This window comes from Gopherus evgoodei, chromosome 2 (genome assembly GCF_007399415.2).
Source record: "Gopherus evgoodei ecotype Sinaloan lineage chromosome 2, rGopEvg1_v1.p, whole genome shotgun sequence".
NCBI lineage: Eukaryota > Metazoa > Chordata > Testudines > Testudinidae > Gopherus > Gopherus evgoodei.
This window is the reverse complement of record NC_044323.1, coordinates 244,098,685-244,121,153: the sequence shown is the minus strand read 5'-3', so window position 1 is coordinate 244,121,153 and position 22,469 is coordinate 244,098,685. Positions and strand designations below refer to the sequence as shown.

The 22,469-nt window shown below is 43.3% G+C and overlaps 1 long non-coding RNA gene across 1 annotated transcript; it reads left to right on the top strand.

Moving 5' to 3' along the window:
• The first annotated feature begins 1,518 nt into the window (after positions 1-1,518).
• LOC115645206 lies at positions 1,519-19,325 on the top strand. The gene is made up of 3 exons (XR_003998682.1): positions 1,519-1,632; positions 16,441-16,446; positions 19,315-19,325. It is a non-coding gene; the product is annotated as an uncharacterized LOC115645206 (long non-coding RNA).
• Positions 19,326-22,469: the final 3,144 nt, after the last annotated feature.

The following is a 22,469-nucleotide window of genomic DNA, read 5'->3' as shown; positions in this document are numbered from 1 at the left end:
ATGTATAACACGTTGAATTAATTACTTGACAAATATCATTTGACTAGCACTATTCAGATAAAAGGACAGATCTGATGTATAATAAAACTGTTTTCCTCCATCTCTGGAATGAACACTGGGGATCATTTAATACAAGTGCACAGGCAATTCTAGCTTCCCTGTCAGAATATGATTTGTATCAAACAGTTGTTGTGTTTTCATTCTGTCTGATTTATTGCTTTTCATATATACTTTCCATAAATACTGTCTATTGTTTCATTTGAGAGCCCAGCATTTTTTCTTTGTATTGCAGCTTGTGTTTGTGTTTCATGTGTACTACTACTATCTTTCTGTCAACCTCTTCAGTTCCACAGAATACGCTAATCTCTTCTCTGCCATTGCAAATGCTCATTGTTTTCATTACATGTTTCAGGGGGACCATAAAGTAATCTGAAGTTCTTTAGGCCGATATGGTTGTCACTTGATGTCAGGACAAATATGATTCTTTTTAAATATCACATTTGGTTTCTTTGAAAGCTCTGTCCAGTGAAGCTAGATAGTGTGTGTTTGACATCAGGCAAATGCCTGCAATGTTGCTATTTACTCAAGAGTACTGAAGGAATTAGCTGAAGAAATCTCAGAGCCACTGGCAGTAATATTTATAAACTCATGGATGCCAGCAGCAGTCCCAGAAAACTGGAGAAGGGCTAATGTAGTGCCCATCTTTAAAAAGGGGGGAAAGGAGGAGCAAGGGAACTATAGACCAGTCAGCCTGACTTTGCTACCTGGGAATCTACTAGAACAATGTATAAAACATTCAATTTGTGAATACCTGGAGGATGAAGGGGTCATCACTACCAGCCAGCATGGATTTTCCAAGAACAAATCATGCCAAACCAGCTTGATTTCCTTCTTTGACAGGGTAACAGATTTGGTAGCTGGGGGACTGTGGTGGATATAATATACCTGGACTTCAGCAAGGCTTTTGACACAATCCCATAAGACATTCTGATAAGTAAGTTGGAGAAATGCAGGCTCGACAGAACTACAATTAAGTGGATACATAATTGGTTAATCAACTGCAAACAAAGAGTAATCATTCATGGAATGATGTTGGACTGGAGGGAGGTCTCAAGTGGGGTTCCACAGGGATCTGTTCTAGGTCTAGTGTTCTTTAACATCTTTATTAATGACCTGGATGTAGGTATAGAAAGCACACTGATCAAATATGCAGATGACACAAAGCTGAGGGTGGGGGGTTGCTAATGCTTCTGAAGATAGAAAATTCAGAGGGCTCTTGATAAATTGAAGAACTGTGCTATAGATAACAAAATGAAATTCAACAAAGACAAATGTAAGGTGCTGCACTTCAGGAAGAAAGCCAGATGCACAGATACAAAATGAATGGGGGAAAACTGGCTTGGCAGCAGCACTGCTAAGAAGGATCTGGGAGTTGAGGTGGATCACAAGCTCAAAATGAGTTGGCAATGCAATGCTGTTGCAAAAAAAGCAAATGTAATTGTAGGTTGCATTAACAGAGGCATAGCATGCAAGTCACGGGAGGTGATGGTATCACTCTACTTGGCGCTGGTTAGGCTTCAGCTAGAGTACTGTGTCCAGTTTTGGTCACCAATGTATAGAAAGGATCCAGAGGTGAGCAACAGAGATAATCAAAGGGATGGAATGCAAGCCTTATGAACAAAGGCTGAAGGTTTGGAAAAAAGGAGATTAAGGGGTGATATGATATACTTGAAATACTTGAAAGGCTGCCATACAAAAAGATGGAGAAAAGTTCTTTTTTGCCACAAAGGGCAGGACAAGAGGCTATGGGTTCAAACTACAGCACAGCAGATTTAGATTAAATCACAGGGACAGCTTCCTAATTGTAAGAAAAGTAGGACAATGGAACAGACTACCTCAGGAGGTTGTGGAAGCTTCTTCACTGGAGGTTTTCTAAAGGAGGCTGGAGCCATCTGTCTTGAATAGTTTAGACACAACAAATCCTGCATCTTGGCAGAGGGTTAAACCCTTGTGGTCCCTTTTATCCCTATGATTCTAAGATAATACACCTTAGCTGGAGTGTAGTAGTCCCTCTTCAGATCTTGGTTATTATTTAGATAATGCCTTTCACAACAAAGGGTATCATCCTGTATTTGGATCAGTGACGGTCAACCCCCAGTATTAGTATTTATTGTTTGTATTAGCATAGTGCCTAGGAGCCCCAGTCATGGGCCAGGGCTCCACTGTGCTAGGCAATGTACAAACACAGAACAAAAAGAGGGTCCCTGCCCCGCAGAGCTTACAACCTCAGTAGATCCAGGGGGATCCGAAAGCACACAGGTCTGCTCATAGTGATCCAATTGCAGGATAAGGGCCTAAATAACCTTACCTCAATATATAGAGGATACTGGGAGTGAAATTCTGGTTCTATTGAAGTGAATGGCAAAACTCTCATTGACTTCAATAGGGCCAGCATTTTATCCTAGGTATTTGCTTACATGGATAAATAAGATTAGTAACCTTAGAGAGAGAGATTAGAAAAGGCCGGCAGGTCCTTAAGGTGATTCAAAAATCTTAAATATAGTTATTTTTAATTTCTTAGTTGGTTTTACTGCTTCCTTCTGTGGTATTTCCCCCTCCCTCAATATTTTGATTTTAAAAAAAAGACTGAAACCACTAACTTGGCTAGCAGCAGTTTCTTTATAAGCAAGGTAAACAGATGACTACTGCACTAGGTTGAAGCTGAGGATTTAGAAAGGGTATTTAGCAGGCTCCTTAAGTTAAATGAAGTATAAGATCTTTATTGGTTTGTGGGCTCAAAGTGCCTGTGGCAATTCGCCCTGCTCTGAACTAAGACATACAGAAAAAAGTTCCCTTTGATAAATAACCTTTCCATATTAAATGCACATCAATCTGACATAAACAATTAGCTGTCAGGTGCTTGGCTTTGCAAGCAGAGGCCAATTTTCAGATTAGTGCTAATTGCAGGGCGGGCTGACACATCAACTCAGAGACCCAATAGCTAGCAGCACTGCTAGGAGTGGACTTCAATAGTGGGGGCAAGGGAGGGCTGGGGCTGCCTGTCTCCAGATTGCTGGCAGTTTGACTGTAGACTAAAGTAATGGAGCTGGCAGGGTGGAATCAATTACTAGCCAATGAAGATTTTCCCACAGGTCGAGGCTTGGGAAAAAAAGGACGTTCCTGCTGCCTAGACAGCTGGCAGAGACTGTCCACTGGGAAAGAAGCCTGTAGAATGAGAAAAAGAGGGACAGTTCTCTGTGATAAACTGGTGACAGACTATAAATTATGAAAAGGGGATTTGGCAGAGGATTTAGAGCTAGCTAGCCCTGCTTCTTCCTTCCTCCCCCCCTGCACCCCCTCCTTTTTTATGCCAGCCATGTTCACTGAGTTATTCGATCATCTTAGTTAGAAAATAACAATGTGTTAAGAGAAAAGGTCATCATATATTTTTTGCTAAAGAAGGTGTGCAATCTATTTTGAAAGGCTTTAATTCCACACTTTCTCATACAAATCAGCATTTGCTTTGAGTCACTAAGTCTTACTAATTATGCTGTATTGCTTCCCTGTAGCTGCTGTGAGACAACTGGATTTCTCTGGTGTTGATCCAAGGGCCACAATACATTTTGACCTCTTGATTAGTTTGAAAGTTTTATTCCTACTCTTCTATAGTAATTCATTTGGGCTCTGAGGAAAAATACAACAGCATTAGCTCAACACCTGTCTCTTGGGCGTCACCTTAATCGTGACAACAAAGTACAACACCAGCTCCCTTTAAAATTTCTGATCTTCATTGCCAAAAAGGAATTGTCCAATGTATTTGTATCTGGGGAGGCCAGGGAAATCTCTTCTGATTTTGATCTTTCATGAAATATTGTATGTAAGTTCAAATCAGACAGTATCATTGCCCTAAGCAACAATTCTCTCCGAAAGCTCAGCAACCTGTGTTTAACTATCCTGTCCAGTTTTTATCACAGACACGACTTGTGTAAAAGTCATTACGTGTTTAGGCAACAATATTTGAACGAATAAGCATGTCTTACCTATTACTTCTTAAACATAGGTTTAAGTATATGTCAAAACAAAATTTTAGTTAGTACTCATTCTGTTTAATTATAATCAGGGGTGCTTGAACTAGGGGTACTGGTGGTGTGGCAACACCTCATGGCTTGAAGTGGTTTCCATCATATACAGAGTTTACAGTGTTGTTCAGTGGCTTTCTGCACACCCCACTATATAAATTGTTCCAATGCCAGTGATTGTCCTAATGAATAAAAACATTACACCAAGATTCAATTAACCATTTCTACCTATTTTTTTAATTGGGAAGGTTTTTCTAATTAAGAAAGAAGAGGAGGAGAGTCTGAATGCCTTTGTCATTTTGTTGCACAACATTTTATTCCTATTTTTATCATTAGAAATCTAAAATTAAGAATCTATCAGACAGATTCTCTTTTAGTTTTGTTGCACTGTTGATAATCTTCAATAACTCCACTGTCTCTGGTGGGACTTCATTGAAATCAACAGAGTTATTTTGGATTTACACCACTGTAACTGAAATCATTGACTATTTCCTCAGAGGCAAACTTAGGACTCCTAATTCTCCACATGTTCAGTTCCGTCATTTCTACCACTGAATTATACATAGGATGTTTGCTAATGCTGACAAGTCTAATTTGGCGATCTATCTCAGTCCTACATGCATGCGTGCGCGCGCGCGCACACACACACAAAGCTCTCCCAATGAAATATTTATAGAGTTATTTAACATTTGTATATGACGCCTTAGGTGTGCAAGGCACTTTCTATAAGAATGAAGACAAGACCCATGTCTCAAGAAACTTTCAGCTTACTGTATTCCTAACCCCAGTGGTTCAAAAATAATGACCCAGGCCCCCAAAATCATGAGATTGGCTTTAAAAACTGAAATTTAAAGAAAATAATAAATGAGGATTTTTATTTTCTTATGTTTTCTGAGCTTTTGGGATACATCAGTTCACATTTCCAGACTTTTCTCCACAATCATGAGGGCTAGAAACATACTTTTTTATTAATAAATATTATTATTTATTTCGTTATTTCACATAACTTGCACAGAAGCATCCTTTATTTTGGGCTCACAAAATTATAACAAGAACTGGCAACACTGAGTCTAAGTTAGCTATGAAATGATCTGTGGAAGCTTTTCCCAAAATAATCTTCTGAGGTTCAACTCATGTTGATTCCACATTTCAAGAAGCATTTTTAAAAGCATAAGTGTTAGGGCTGATCTCTACTACGGGGAGATCAACACTGCTGCAATTGATGCAGCAGGGATCAAATTAGCGGGTCTAGTGAAGACCCGCTAAATCGATGGCAGAGCACTCTCCAGTTAATCCCGGTACTCCAGCTCCCCAAGAAGATTAAGGTAAATTGACAGGAGAGCATCTCCCGTTGACGCAGCACAGTGAAGACACCAGGGTAAGTCGACCTAAGCTACATCGGCTCCAACTATGTTATTCACAAAGCTGGAGTAGTGTAACTTAAGTCGATTTACCCCCATAGTGAAGAGAAGCCCTAAGAGAGGGAATTGATCAATTGTGTAGAGGAGGAATGTGAAGCTGACAAACTGAGTGGCAAACAGCACACAATGTGCAGGTGGGTCCTGAGAGAGTATTTGCTAAATCAGGTTCTCAACCTGGGGGAGGTGCCCCTGGGGGGCAGGGGGAGGAACAGAATGTATTCCGGGGAGGAAAGAGTGTGAGACATTTTAGGGGAAAAAAAACCTTGCTGCACACATTCAGAGCTGGGTGGCCAGGGTGGTGGCTGCTGGCCGGGTGCCCAGCTCTGAAGACAGTGCAGCTGCCAGCAGCAGTGCAGAAGGAAGGATGGCGTGGTATGGTATTGGCTACCCTTACATCTGTGCTGCTGCTGGCAGGGCACCACCTTCAGAGCTGGGCACCCAGCAGCTGCTGCTCTCTGCTCTGCTTTCAGAGCTGGGCAGCCAGTGGCCACCCGGGGGATGAAGGAGGAAGGGAGGTTAACTATTACAGACACAAAGAAGGGGGGCACGATCAAACAAGTTTGAGAACCACTGTGCAAGCTGTAACCTAGCAACTGAGAGAAGGAGGAAATGTAGAAAGATCCCACCGCCACTGGGATTCAGCAGGAGCAGAGAGGAGCCACAGCTTCCTACTGATACTGCCCTGACTTTGCTTCCTTACTCCCCTCCCCTCCTATGGCCTGCCCACACACAGGGAGGCGACTCAGCACTTCAAGTTGCTATCAAGGCAGCATCACAGCTTCTAGAAGCAGCGCTGCCCCAAAGCTGAGCATTGTGTAGGCAAAAATGTGAGCACCCATCCTCCTGGTCAATTGTTGTTTTCTTTGAGGGCGCTGGCAGATATGTACCCCCTAAACTACTTTCTCATCTAAGCCTCTGGGACAGATATGAAACACGCTAGTGGGACTGCTTTTCAGAAGCTTGCTTTGCTTTAGGAAGCTTGCTGTGGGCCATGCCTAGTCTCTGGATAAAGCCTAGGACTTCAGTATCCAGGGATGTGGCTCTAGCACCCTTCACAAGGATGACATTTATCTGGTTACAGACTCAGGCAGACAATGCTGCGCTAGCTTGTATCCAAGTTACACTTCTTTAAAAGAGAATTAAAATGAAAGCATGGATTCAAGAGCGCAAGATAATGCGCCCCCCACGGGAAAGAACTACCTTGCCAAGCTGCTACTAGCCCAGCCCAGTTCAATTCCTGCCTGTAGCATGATGGCACGTTAACAGAGGGATAGTCCAAGGATGGGAAAGCTTCCTTGAAGCAGATTGACAACAGACCCAACTCTGCAAGGTGCAGAGGTTCTGGGAGTGGAGAGCAACCAGCACTGCCTTAAAGGGAGGGAAATGAAAGTGTGAGAGGGCAGGAGGGAAGGCCAAAAAGGAGAGCATTTTTAATCAACACCTGTGGCGCTAAGGCCATCATTTACCTCACTTTCCATGCACCTGTGGGGAAGCATGGGGCGTGGCAGTTTACATGAAAAAGTCAATTGCAAGCTTGTCATTGATGTGTGAAGTATTCATAGTGTATTTCAATGCTGATCACTGGTGAATAGCTGTAATATGCAAAGCGCTCTCTCTTTTGGGTTTAGTTTATTTTTCTGTCTTTGTGGCAAACCTGGCCTCAAAATAACATAATGTTAGACTCATTTTTTTAAAAATCAGAGGCTTGCCTGACCCTGCTGACAGGTCTGAAGTCTGAACAATTTGTTCGCCAAGAGAGGCAGATTTGGCAGTGCTCCTTGTAAACTGCAGCCGCAGGAGGCCCCAGTTTCAATTGAAATTGTTTCCTCTGGTTAGACTTTTTTTGGCGGGGTGCCCCCCGGGATGAGAATTCACAATGTTTGTTTTGGGGTTAGGCTGATGGATAGGAACAATGGAGTATGTGTGTGTCTGTGAGGGAGGGGGCACTGACACTGCTCGCAGGGGACTCTGACAAGCTAACGCCAACAGTTTGCCTGCACAATATCTTCAGAAACCGAGGGCCTGTTTTATCAGAAAATAAAGGCCAGTAAAGTGGAAGCATGGTACACACACACATCAGTCTGGCAGCAGTGGGCCAAAATTATCCCTCACAGAATTCCATGATGGATGAATTTGGCCCTATAAATCACTCTTCAGCTTCCTGCCACAGCCCACCCAGTGTCTGTGAGGGTTGAGGAATTGACATAGTTTAATTAGGTGACACCGTAGCTACTGAGCTGTGGGGTGAAACTGAAGGGGACAAAAACAGGTTCTGATTTGTACTTCGAGTATGGGCTGGACGTACAATGATTTGTCATTTAGACCTCGTGTTGTACAAAGCTTCCTCTGCTTTTGCTACCTGTCTTATCACTTGTGACCATTGCCTGTGAAGGAATCTCTGTGGCAATTGATTTTCTTCCTGTGCTTGACTGTTTGTTTGCTTCCTTGCTAAGTGTACAGTTGATTTATCTTCTTCATAGAACAACAGAATAGGAACAGGGGCTCTTTAATTGTTGTGAATTTGTGTAAAGGGCAGGACAATGGGTATGGTATAAATCAAACCATAGGCTGATGACTTCAGGGGGCGTTCTGAGTCTGAAAATTAGGATGTTCTCTCCTGACAGTTTGTATAACGCAGCTCTGCATTGCCAGTGTGGATATCCAAGGCACATTCAAAGGCAAATAGATGGGACAACATAAAATAAAATGGAATTTAGTATAAAAATAAACAACATGGAGTGTCTGTAAGGATGGTATTGCTACTTTTAATATATAATTCAATGAAAACCCTTCAAGAAACCAGGGGGGCTTGCTGCAGAATTAGGTCTGGCTTGCAATGGAGTGCACATGGCTGTAAGGATACCTAGCTTCCTTTGTAACCTGCTTTTCAGTTCTCAGATGAAAGGGGCTATCCACGTGTATGTGTCCAAAGAGTTATCAGCCTTATCCAGTCACAAGAGCCAGCTACCACTTAGGTCTGTGCTGCAAACCCCAGTAGAACAGTAAATTGCAAATCTGATAGCATCCAGATATCCAGTCAGAAAAAGGTGTCCTTTGGGGGTTCTCCATTTCTCCAGCCTCATTCTTAGTGATAAGAGTAAGAACAAATGTGAGAAAGTCAGAAATACAGTAACAAGAGCTGAAGTAGATACCAGGGGGCCTTAAGGGCCTTTCCCACTTGTACCCCACAGCATGGCACCCCTTAGGGAGATGGAAGAGGAAGTGATTTCAGTGTAAAGTTAGCCAGAAAGACTGAAAAATCTCACATTGTTGCTGCTTTTCTTCATGTTTTAAGAATCCTCTAATCCACCCTGCACCCTTATGACCACTGTCGAAGCAGCATTGGCATGGGTTTAGTGAACACATGCTCGATGTCCTAGCAAATGGGGTCCCTCAAGGGGGAATGTAACAACAATACAGTGGCTTAAAGAATATCCCCACCCGAGGACATGAGTTAATTCCAGTCTTTAAATATGAAGAAAACAACTGAAAGTTTTGCATCTTAAGTAAAAGATTCTGAGAATGAGAAACTGTATGAATTAACTGTGAGCATCCTGAACAGATCCTTTTAAATGCTGGCACAATGCATATCCCCGAAAAGGGGCTACCGTCTGCATCCCTATGGATATTTTTAAAAAATCTTCACTGTTACTAACACCAATTCCACTCCACTAGTAGAGACTGGATATTGGCCGCTGCTGCTAGCATTTTTTAAACCATGTTGATTAGACCTGCTTAGAGCAACATGCATTCAGGTGTTAAAAATGCCAGTGGCCCATATACATTGGCATTTGCAACATTGCTAAGCACCATGGAGCTGAAATGGTGTTTCCAGAGTGTGAAATTTTTGAAGTTTTGCTAGCATAAACAGGGCCTACATATGACAATAAGAAACCTGATTTCTGACATGCAGAGGCTTTCTGTACACAGAGCCAATGTGTGAGGGATTCAAAATGACTTACTCTAACCAGCAATGACTCATAAGAAAATAAGGAATTTCTGGACATGGAAAAGCCATTTGTCCCATTGTTGTTTTACACTGAAAGTTCTTTAGGAAAGGGAAATTGTCTTCATCTCTTTCAATCTACTTCTCTATATGGCTGCCAATCACCATGGTACCCGAGCACCTTCCATTAGAGGTAGACACAAAAGCGTCTCTTTCTCTGTCATGCTGGCTGGAACAATCTTAAAGCTATTGCTGGGATTTCTGTTTTGTTACTGTGATTTAGACAGTTGTCTGTAAAACACCATGCATACTAGTGGTGCTATCTAAATGAGGGGTCTCAAACTCATGCAGCCTGCGAGCCTCCTCAGTGTGGCCCCCGGGACTCCAGCAGTTTTGGGGCTGGGTCTCTCCCTTGGCCCCACCTGCTGCCCCTGGATAGTCCCCCCTCATGGACCCCAGCTCCGCAGCAGAGTGGAGCATGTCTGCCTGCTCACTCCAGTGGCTGCCGGCCCCTCCCTGTGGCCTAGGGGTGGGGCAGGGCTGTGCCTCTGTGCGCTACCTCTGCCCCAAATGCCCCTGCAGCCAATGGGATGCTCTGGGGGCAGTACCTGGGGGGCAGAAGCGCACAGAGACCACCCAACCCTGTCTTGGAGCCCCAGGTATACGCCGTACCCCCGACCCCCTCCCAGAGCCTGCATCCCAACCTCCTCCCCACATATCCCCTCCCACCCCCAAACTTCCTCCAAGAGCCTGCACCCCCTTCCCACACACCTCCTCCTGACCTCAAACTCCCTCCCAGAACCTGCACCCCCTTCCCCTTTCCACACACACCCTTCCCACACACCACCTCCTGCCCCCAAACTCCCTCCGAGAGGCTGCACCCCCTTCCCCTTTCCACACACACCCTCCCACCCCCAAACTCCCTCCCAGAGCCTGCACCCGGTCCCTATACCCCCCGCAGTCCCCAAAATCCCTCCCAGAGCCTGTGCCCCATCCCCACACACCCTCAGACCCCAAACTCCCTCTCATAGCCTGCACCCCCTCCCCCACACACCCCAGTCCCAAACTCCATCCCAGAGCCTACACCCCAGACTCCCTCTCCCACCCAAACTCCCTCCCAGAGCCCAACCTTTCACCCCTTCTGCACCCAAACTCCCTCCCAGAACCTGCACCCCAATCCCCTACCCCAGACGACCTACTCCACCCAAACTCTGTCCCAGAGCCTTAGGCAGGTGGGGGGCAGAGTTTTTTTTGGGGGGTGGATTCTAGGTGACATGAGTGACATTGGCCCGCTGGGATGATTTGAGGACCCTGGCCCTAAGGAGGTTTTGAGTTTGAGACCCCTGATCTAAATAATACCAATAATAAAAGCAATAATAATCTAGTATGTTTCCTCCTTTGTCCCTATTTCTCTTTCTTTGAAAGGAAAAGAAAATCTTATTGTCTCTGAAACTTCTCTATACCTTACTGGTTTTAATTGGCTAAAGTTGGTTAAAGTTAATTGGCAAATTACTCCCTATGTTTCCTTTTGTCTAGTTCACAAAATTACAGGTTATCTGCAAGTTAGGGTGGTGAATTTTATCCTTCTGTAAGCTCTCTGGGGAGCCCAACACACCACTTGATTACTCAGACTTAGTTGGCGTAGGGACTAGGTGGAGGTGCATTTTCATCCTCTTATGAATCTATTTGAACAACTTTATATTGTTGATAGAAAATGTTCATTGCAGCCCCACAATTAGTATTTATTTTTGCTCCTCCAATTAGGGGTGCTGCAGCACCCCCGGCTTGAAGTGGTTTCCATCCTATATAGGGTTTACAGTTTTGTTCAATGGCTGTCAGCATCCCCACTATACAAATTGTTCCAATGCCACTGCCTCCAATTATCCTTTTTAAATCATCTGCTGCTTATTTGTATAACTGTCCCACTAGTCCTCCTCGCCTGCTTATTTATATTTTAAATGCCTTCTGCTTATTGCTCATTTTGATCTTTTACTTCCTTACTTCACAACATTAACAGCTGTTGCCCTTCTCCCTGTTTTCACTTTACTGGAAGGAATTTCAATAGCCCTTTATGTCTCTCACATGTTTCCTACAGTTGGACCGTACATTTCTTTATAAACCGTACATTCCAATCAGAATTTCTCATAGTGTCTCACAAATTCTTCAAAATCAACTTTTCTATGTCTTAAAAAAAAAACCTTTGTGTATTTCAGCTCAAGAATGTTTCTGTCCTAAGGATTTTGGGTCTCCAGATTCATTTACACTTCCCAAATTCCAACCTTATTTATCATAGTTGACTTGTTGGTTAAAGTTAAGTCCAGAATCGTTTCTGGCCATGTGGATTGTTTAATAAGCTCCCTGAGCTAGACTGGCATCTTGTAATATGCTTTGAGTAAGGGGCAGCGCCCACAAGCAGTCCAGGGACCAAATTATTTTACTCAGAGTTACTATTCGGTCCCTTCTTCCCCCTTGATTCATGGGGGAAATAGATTGTGCCAGCCCTTTTCTTCATGCAGCTTACATTGCCCTCCATGCTGGCTCAGCTGTGCTGGGTGGCATGTTGTGGGGGACAGAACCAAAGCTGCTGTTCCCCTCGCCCATGTGAGTAGCTTCTGACAGGGAATACAGAGGGATCTGATGACCCATAACCCCTCCTTCTCCCCAGGCAAAGAGGCCAGCTCACAAATTAGTCCCATAAAGAAGTCATCCTGCATTACCTATATAAATAGGTTTTCCTCTTCAGTTTGTATGTGATTATCTCTAACAATACCAGAGCAGCTAAATGTTTCTATTAATAAAATTTCAGCATTCTTACCATCCTGTTATGTGTAAAAACATCTCCTGATCTTCTTTTCTCTGCTTCTTGGATGTCCATATAACATCATCCAAGAACCAACCAGTTGCCTTTCTTGACTATAATGTTTTCCTATTCCCTAGTCTGTGTTGGGTTAGTCAAAGTATTTGCTGTATACTATTTCTCCCTATAGAATCAATATCATCCCTAACAAAATGCTATTGCTCCTCTTCCTGCTTTTGCCTCTCTCATCAAAAGACTCTGGTTCCTGGTATTTTAAGTTCTCTGGTTATTTTTATGGTTAGTCCATTTATTTCCATAGTGTAGATATTCTTAAAATGTATACGGTAATGCCAGTTCAGCATTTATTTTGTGTATTCACTTAGCATTTGTAGAAAAGGATTTTGCCTGACTTAACTCTCAGCTGCTGTACGTTTCCATTCTCTTCTGTCTTTTATAAATAATCTACAATGCTAGCCAAGTTCTTTTTCTATATTAGCAGTAATATGTTCTCACTTTTACTTCAAAACAGTCCCAGTTGTCTTAAAAAATCCCTGTGTTGTCAACTGAGTGATCATCCATCCCAAGACCCTATTGCAAAGTCATTTAAAAGCATTCTCTTTGTGTATAGTTTTTATGAAGGCAGGACATATCCTCCACTGCACGGAGAAGACATGTATGATGCAAGTTATCTACCAAGAATAACTGGAAGAATAAAATACATTTATAATAACTCAGTTATGTAATGATATAGTGTCTTTCCTCACAGTAGTTTTAAACCTGATAAATGGATATACAAGCTATGGACAGAGATCACTTCACTCTCCACTGACATAAGGTAAAAATGCAGCACCTGTTCATCAATACCTATTAACTCTATATTCAGGCCTTGTCTACACTATTGGCTAAATCGGCACTACTGCGATCAATGCAGCGGCATCAATTTAGCTGGTCTACTGAAGACACGATAAGTCGATAGGATAGCACTCTCCTGTTGATTTAATTAATCCACCTCAACAAGAGGTGGAAGCTATGTTGATGGGAAAGCATCTCCCATCGACATAGCATGGTATAGAGACAGCTTTAAGTCAATGTAAGCTACGTCGACTTAGGTTATATTACTTATATAACTTAACTTACATTAACTTAGAGCACTAGTGTAAACTAGGGCTTCAGATTAGGACAGCAAGGGAAGACTACTGTATCCATTTGCAATGGCAGGGACCTATTACTTAAGAAGAATGTAGGTATCCAATTTTGAATTTGATCAAGGCACCAGGGTTGACATTGCTACCCTTGCAAAAACTGCTGTGGGATCTTCGATGACCACATGTGGTGATTTCAGTGATTTTATGCATCAACCAAAAGACAACTGTGTGGTGACCCCTAGCATCTTACTGGAGTATCACTTCCCGCAGCACCTTGATTGTTTTCAGTATAGATGGGCCCTAATTCACAACACTCATACAAACAAGGATTCCTGACTTCCACATCACAAGCTTGATTCAGATATAAAGCTCTACTTCTTGTCCACTGAAATCAGTGGCAGTCTTTCCTTGGACTTCAGTGGATGTTGGCTCAGACCCTTAATGCATTGCTTTGGATTTTTCATACTAACCAAAGTGAGAGCTGAAGCCTGTTCTGACTTTATTTTAGAACTTTTATTTTTCTAAAATTAATTATATTTTTTTCAGTGACTAGGGGAAAATCTGGCCAAAAGTTGGCTTGGGAACCACCTTATGAGGACTGGGGGTGATGAGTGCTCATTCTTGTTTTCTTCTGTTGCAAAGCCCTCTGAGTAGCTGAAGAAACAGCTCTTTTTAGCTTTTTGTCAGCATCTCCTTTTTTGCTCCCATCTCTGAACAACGTTGGCAAACGTTTGCAGTTCTGTTCAGTCATATTCTTCTCAAAGTCCCCTGGACAGCCAAATAAGGGCATGAGACTGCAGCGTTTACTCATGTGAGTAGTCCCTTTGAAGTGAATGGTCATGTAACGTCTGCAAATACAGCACAGTTAATCATGACTGATACCATTTCCATTGTTTAATAACTTAAACTTTATTTCTTAGAGCCAAACAGAATTTTTTTTTTACATTGTTGACATTGATCCTCTAGCTTAGCAAAGGGCACTTGTGGAACATTTTCTGAACCAATTTAGCATCTGCCCAGGGCATCCATTGCACATTTCTCATTATTAGGGAAGAACTAAAAGCCATTCACTAATCCCCAAACCACTTTATTCCCCTATGGTCCTTCAAAGAGTAGGGCCCCTAGATGGTGATTAAATACTCTGGAGATGGTTCTCAATGGATATTCCCTTTTCTCCCAGTATCAGAGAGAGAGACTCAAATTGTCAAGCTAGGTAATGGATTTTTTGAATTAATGCCATGGGACTTTAAGAAAAATCGATAAAGAAAATAAGGAAGATAATTATATTGGGCTTTTAACTGTTTTTATAGGCCTCTCATGTTGCCCTCAGTAAAAACAACTCTTTCTGCTTAGTCTGTGGATTGAAGACAGAAGTGGTGAGTCGGAGGCCAGGCAGTGGTTGTTGCAGTTACGAGCTTGTCTAAGTTGTGCTTAGCCCTGCACTGATGTGCAAGAATGGAAGAGAGTGAAAGGAGCTTTCCCTTACCTCTTGTGTCCTTATGCACTTGGCCTTAGCATTTCTGGTGCACAAAGACCAGGGCACTCCAACATGGACCGTGGTGCTAACCACTCCATAGGGACAGGTGGAGGACAGGACCAGGGGACTGTCCTCACTCTGCATTGGCCAAGAGAGTTCCATTTGCAGGAAAGGTGCTCACACTGCACCCTGCCTTGAGAAGCTGCTGTCTGCAAGCTGACCCCTCAACGTCTACTCCCTTCTACCCTGTGTAGCCATTTACATCTGTGCAAAACAGGTGCAGGACCACTGCTGGGGCAGTCACTTTGCACAGGTGTAAATGACTACACAAAGTGCACGGCAGAGGAGAACCAAGCCCAAAATACGGACTCCATGAGTTGGGAAATCCATTTCCTTTTATTTCGTGTTATGCCATTTCCTTTATGTCATTTCCATTTCATCTCCTTCCGCTCCACTTCGTCTTGCTAATAACCCAAACTCTATTAATTCTTAGCTGAAGCCTGCAAAGTAGGTAATTTTTCTCTCTCATAGGTTGGCTTGTTATCATTTCTTGTCCTCATCTAAGCAAGGAGAGACTTTTTTATCCAGAACTCTACTGCTAGCGTAACCTGTAGAACAGGTGTGCATGTGGGTGTTGAGTGGGCATCACCAGAGGATGCTGAATAATATTTTGTTTCAGTGTTGGAGAACCTTTTTCTCTTACCTCTAATGCCAACTGCCCATAGCCAGAAAAGCAGAGGGATTCAGCAGTAGTCCAGCATGACAGCAATGAAATATAGAGTTTCACCTCTAACTGCTGACTTGAAGGGATCAATGCACCAGAAAACCAATATGTCCAGACTCAGTCGTACATGTGGGGGGAAAGTAATTGACATTATTCTCCTAGTGATGATGCATCTCCAGCTCTGTTTTTCAAGCTGATTTTGTTTTGGCCCTCATTTTAGGAGAATATTATGACAAAAAATTTTCAGTTGTCTTTAAAAAGACACCTGTTGTTGCAGTTGATTTTCTGACCTCAGAAGAAGTCTAGTGACTTCATAGGTGTAATATATTTCAGATATAATAGGCCTGATTCTCCATTGCTTTGCACTTTGTGCATGCCTTTATACCTATGCCATGTGGACATAAACAGGATCTAGCAAAATACTCATTGCAATTTGATTGGCGCTGCTGGCTGCATGTTGGATGAGTTGCACTAGCAACCTCATCGACCCAGACCGGTTTATGTGACTGTGCAGAAAGGAACATTACTTGCCCTGATACTACATCACTCTATTGATTATTACAGCTGTTTTAATGTGTGTCTTGCCAAAAGATTGGTTTGTACCTTGTAAAAAGCACTGGCAGACCAACTAGCTTAAAGTTTCCCTTGAAATAATTTATTCTGGTGTAAATCTGGAGTAACTCCATTGAGCTTGATGGAGTTACACCAGTGTAACTCAGAGCAGAATGTGGTCCCATATCTTTTTCTCTTTCCTGTAGTATTCATCTCACAGGGCAGGAGCAAAAACCGCCATATAATTTGCAGAGAAGCAGGAAGTGAAAAGCAGAGTTCAAAGCTTATTCTGCCAAAAGAAAATGGTTCTAACCTAGCCTCCTACAGTTGGGTCTCAGATGACACTTGCATCAAGAAATTCCAAGGACTGTTCACTGTTGGCAGTACTCACTAGCCTCTGATGCTGCTCTTGTAATACGGATTTACCATACTTCTTCGACTTATAGTTGCCGACCCAAATTTAGGACTTTTAAAAGGTTAAATGTCAACTGGCAGCTATGGGATATTTCAGAGGATGCAAGTTATTATGAGCTCTTAGTAAACACCAGGCAGTGGCCGGATGGATGAGTTTAATTATAAGAAATAGCATAAAATTCAGGAGCTGATTCATTCTTCTTGGTGAAGTGCCAGGTGCCAGTCTTATTTTGTCCATATAAAATAAGCCCAGTTAAACCTATTTAAAAGGAGGCTAGAAGGGGTCATAAATCTTTATAGGAGCTGAAGATCCACAGAAAACTAGGTCTGATCTCTTTTACATCTGTTTCAGGTTCTCAGCCTTATCTAGTTCAGCTGCCTTCACTCTTTGTGGTTGCACACAAATACCATTAAACAAAAGTCCTTTTGCAGTTGCTGAGTGGCAGGTATAGGGTGACTATACTATGAGCGCTGAAGACACAGAAGGAGGGAGGGCTGGGGGCGATGGGTGGGGGAAGAGCCACTGCCAGAGTTATTGCTGCAGACAGCCCCCAATGCCTGGCTGATTGACATTGTAAATCTATACAGAGGGGTTGTTTGAGGGGAGTCTGTCAGATTGACAGTGTAAATGTGTAACACACACAGCCTGTGAGAGAGGAGTCTGCCGGCGGGTGGGAGAGCGCTGGCTGAGTGTTGGTCACACGGAGATTGAATTACAGCTGAATTAGATCAGAGCTGTGGGAAACAGCACCTCCTAAACACACACACAGTCTCACAGGGAGCTGTTGAGAAGGAGGGGGAGATGGAGGCAGGCAGCTGCGGTGAAGTACTAAGGGCAGCTAACAGAAGCTAGCAGCTAACTTAATTACTGGAGATCTCTCCGCAACAGGCTTGCCAGCCTTTGGAGACTCCAGCGTTGGAGGCTGAAAGGCTCCATGGTGCCAGCGCAAAGATGGGGCAGTTGGCATTTAATCCACACCCTTGTTTGGAAGGAGAGCGATTGTGTATTTTAACAGAAGAGAAAAACCGTGATTACGGGGAGACTGGGGAAGGCCTGGGTGCTGGAGCTGCTAGCTCTGCATCTGGAGGGTCAGACTCCAAAGGGGATTTAGGTGGCTTTAACTGATACCTTTTAAGATTTGAGGTTTTATAGAGTTCCACTAACACCGCAGGGAAGAATCAGCCTCCTCGCATACGACTCACCCTCCTAATCCTTTTTATTTTCCCATGTGCCGTGCTGGCATTTTGCAACTGTGCAGTATTAATGTCTTTGGGTTGCGGGGTGGGGTGAGATGGGGGGGATGGGACTTTAAAAACAGAAACATTTCAAGCTCTGTCTGAAAGGGCAAAAAGTCAGCTGGTTTCAGCGTGCACTCGCTCAGCAGGGGTGATGGAGGCATTTCCAGGAGCCAGCGGAAAAGCATTTGTTTTCTTGGCTGGCACTGAAATGCCTGGTTGCAATGCAGCAGACAAAGCCGGGCATTCTCTTGGACAATCACACCTCGGCGCCTTAAAATTATCCATTCTCTCCTTTTGTCACTCAGCTGGAGAAGAAAATCACTGGGGTGGCTTACACTGGGCTGGGGAGGAAACAATGTCCTTTCTGCTCACTCTCCCTCCCCTTAATCTCCTGTGTTTGCACATGTCTTTGTGGGCCAGTTGAGCAGGGATGGATAACTGACCCATAAAGAGATGTGTGTGGAATATTAGCTTTTTATTATGCAAGCCACTTTAAGTACAATTCTCTTTTATTTGACCTTCTAGTATCTGTCACCTTGCGTAATCATTCTCGGCCTAACACTAGCCACAAACGACCAGTTCATCTTTAATACTCTCCACTTTCACGCTAATTCTCATCAGTAAAATGCAAGCTAGCCAGAAAATCAGGGTGTCTCACTATAAAGAGAGGGGTCCATGTGTGGCAACCACTGTTTAGTTTACCCTGGCTACAAAATCATGGGGGTCTGCCTGGGCTGCCCCATGATCCTGCCCTGGCAGAGCAGGTTGCAGGGCACATCAGAGTAAGGTTATTTGCTGCCCTTTGTTGTAAAAGGCAAGGGTTGCCAGAGCCTCTAATGTTTGTTACAAAGCTGATCTGTGTATGTATCATGCCATTCTGCCCTACCAGAAAAATGTAGTGACCAGCAGCGGGGTGGCTAGAAAGAATTACTGAAGAAGTCAGAAAATGGTGGCTACTGAACTATGGAAGGCACACTACTGCACATATGGCAGAACGTGTGCAAGTGGCCATGCCATATGGAGAACAGAACCAATTTTTCCCAAGTGCTTTGCAGGCTGAACTGGAGCCATCAGACCCCCATCATAGGCAGGGTGACCTCTGTAGACTCAGACCTCCAACAAAATGTTTACATGTTGCTGCCCTGAGGTTTTTGCCAGTCGCCAGCCAATAGTGCTCAGAGCAATATCAGTTTAGCATCTTTTTTCCCCATAACCCTTTACCTGTAAAGTTAGCCACCCTTAGTATCATGAGGTCTAGACATTTTTCCAGGTTAGCGTATGTAAGCCCAGAGCTAGAAGGCCTAGGGAGGGAACTCTCTGCCTACCCCATAGAAGAAAAGGAAAAGTCTATCTGCTAGCAGGCTTCATTTACATAAAGTGTAATTTTGCTAACCTATAATTCTTTATAGTGTTGCATTATATGAAGTTTATGTTCAGATTTTATGGATGACAATAGTTCAACTATTTACAAAACTACCTTTACAAAAGGGCATGTGAATTGTGTGAGCTGTACTCTAGAGAAAATGATCCACCCTGAGCTGAAAAGTAGGAGACTTGGAGTAGGAGCCCAAAATTCATATGCCCTTTTACAAATGCAGTTACCAAACTATTGTCATTCGTAAAATAAGAACATAAGCTCCCAATAAGGGGATGCAAAGCATCCTATCCTAAGTATTCTAGCTTGGGGGCTTACATATAGTGCATACTTTAGCTTTGCCTTGATTTCTCCCACATTTCATCAAATCACTTCCTTTTTTGTACTTTTGCAGTGGCCTAATCCTGTCTTGGGAGACCCACCCCAAACTCTCAGTGAAGCCAATGGGAGTCTTGGATGTGTATGTCATGGCGAAATCAGGTCATGTAGATCTTTATCTTGGGATGCTTTCTATGCAAACATGTACATAACATAAGAATAAGAAGTTAGAGAATTAGAATTTGGAATCTGCTTCTTTTTAAATTTTGTTTTGTTTAAAAAAATGGAGTTCTGAGATGAGAGGTAAGTGGGAATTTTTCTACAGATTTGCTCAAGCAGACTGAATACTAAAATGTGTTTATGAGTGGGACCAAGGAAGTTCTAAATATCAACTGGAAAGAGGATGCAGAGGGTTATGAGTATTTCATGATTCTGGTTACACATCTTGGTTCACAAAAGAATGTCATGTGAGCAGGGCCGGCGCTTCCATTAGGCGACCCTACGCGGTCGCCTAGGGCATCAGGATTTGGGGAGCGGCATTTTGTGTGCCCCCCCCCAGGGCGCACCGGAGCTTCCTGTTCTGCTCCTGTTGCGCCACCGAAGACGGACCTTCTGCCGACGGGCCGCGGAAAACAGCGGCAGGCAATTGAGCAGCTCAGTGGCTGCTGCTGTCGCTTGCAGTGTTTCGGCGGAGGGTCCTTCTTTGGTGACGCGATGGGAGTGGAACTGGAAACTCCTGTGCACCCTGTGGGGAGTGCACAAAATGCCGCCCCCAAATTCTGCCTAGGACGCCAGAAATCCTGGCGCTGCTCCTGCATGTGAGGTCTCAAATGGAAGCCGGTGTCACACTGGGGATCAATATAATTGTGAAATGTAGGTTAAGATACTATGCAAGGAGTTATGTATCTGTACCACAGAATTATGTTCTTAAGCATGTAAGTTAAAAGCAGGTCACCAAAAGGTGAGATGCCTTAGACCAGTTCCTCTAGACAGGAGGTAAAAAACATGTATCTCTCCGTAGGGATGTAAATTTATTCGTTTTCATTATGAATATATCTAAGTGCTGTGATGTTAAGCAAAGTGCTGGTCCTGAGTTGAAACTTACTGTTGAAACGTACTAGTATGTACCGTTCCTTTGAGAATAGCAGGTCTGGTAATGCTGTGAGTGTCCAGGGAATAAGGGGCTAGACACTACAGGGAATTCCCTGAGGACTCAGGGGGTTGGTATGTGCCTATCGCTACCCACACAGAGAAAGTGAGGCCTGTGGAGGCCTGGCAGATAGTGCTTGTGTTCCTAGAGGCTGGTGAATTCAAGAAGCTGATTCACAGCAGGCACAGAAAAGGCTGTCTCACGCATAAGGGCAGACAGTGGTGAGGTACCTCACAATGCTGGGATACGCTGGGGGACTCTCACAACAATGACATTTCATTTCTGGATAATGACAGACCTGGTATTTCATGTTCTTCCTGGCCTCAGTTCAGCAAAACACTTAAGCATATGCTTAACTTTAAGTCCCCTTTATTTCAATGGGAGTTATGTGTTTTATCACTTTGCTGAATCAGGGCCTATGCCTTGGGTGCTCCCCTCCCCATCTCTATGAAAGAAAGAAACGAGATGAGAGAGAAAGGAATTGTTCTCTTTTATTTTCAACCTCCATGCCCCTGAGGTGGGAAAAGAGAGAAGGAGAGCAGTGCTTTGCCCAGATTCCTGTGTTTTGTCATGATTCACTTGCGGGATAACTCACTGTAGCCTCTTATACTAGTATCAGTCAACAGTAACCCCTCTAACGTGACTGAGGTCACACCAGTGTAAAACTGGGGTAAATCAGATCAGAAACAGGCCCTGTCGTATTTTTTTTAAATAAAATATAATTTGTACCCCCCCCCAAAAAAAAAAAAGAAAGAGAGAAAACAGGTTTCTGCAGCATCAATGGCACCAGAGGCAGAATCTGATAAACAGAAAGCTTTAAGTCTACTCCTTTATTTGATGATGCTGGAGCAATCTGAGGATCTTGTTGCAGAATTCAGGTCCAGTGGGCCATAGAATATCTAAGTCCCCCGAAGTTGTGATGATGGGCACAAGGGACTTGGAAGAGAAAACTGATCAGCACTGATTAGTTTTAGGTGATGTGCAAGATAGTTTTCTTCACTACAAGCAACTAAAGGATGAGGTAGGAACTTTAATCTAAACATACATTTATGTACGTTAAATATCATTCTTGTTGTGACTTTTGGAAGGAAGGACATTTGGCTTCAAGTCCAGTGCTTAACCAGAACTCCACTTTGGGTCCTATTCCCAGCTCTCCTGCGGATATCCTGGATGACTTTGGGCAAGTCACTCAATAAATCAAGGTGTTTCAATTCCCCATTTTAAAAAGGGATAGTTCTTCCCTACCTTGCCGGGGCTCAGTGAGCACAAATTCATGAATGTCTGCAAGGCACTCCAATGTCACAGTTGTGTGGGACACACACACACATATAAATATGTTTCTTACACACATACACATAGACACACAGAAACCAGCTTTCTTTTGCACATTTGCACATTTCTGCATTTCAGGCCAGTTGGGACCATGCTGGCCCCCCAAAAACTCACGAGGAATTTTGTGATAGAAGTCAGGAGAAGCAGGTTTGGGCCTAAAATGTATGACATATGTTAAGATCAATTCATAAATTTTAAGGCCAGAAAGGACCATTTTGATCATCTAGTTTGCCTGCCTGGCTATAAAACAGGCCACATAATTTCACCTAGTGGTCCTTGCATCAAGCCCCTAACTTCTGTTTGAGCTACAGACCATCTTTTTTAGAAAGGCATCCATCCAATCTGGATTTAAATGTAGGAGCAATTTACTTGGCCAGCTTCCTCAATGTATTTATTATTTAGATTGCAATAGTGTCCAGTGACCAAAGTCAGATTTGAGGTCCTTTTGTGCTCAGTACTTTGCAAATATGGTCCATGCCCTAGAAAGTTTACAATGTAAT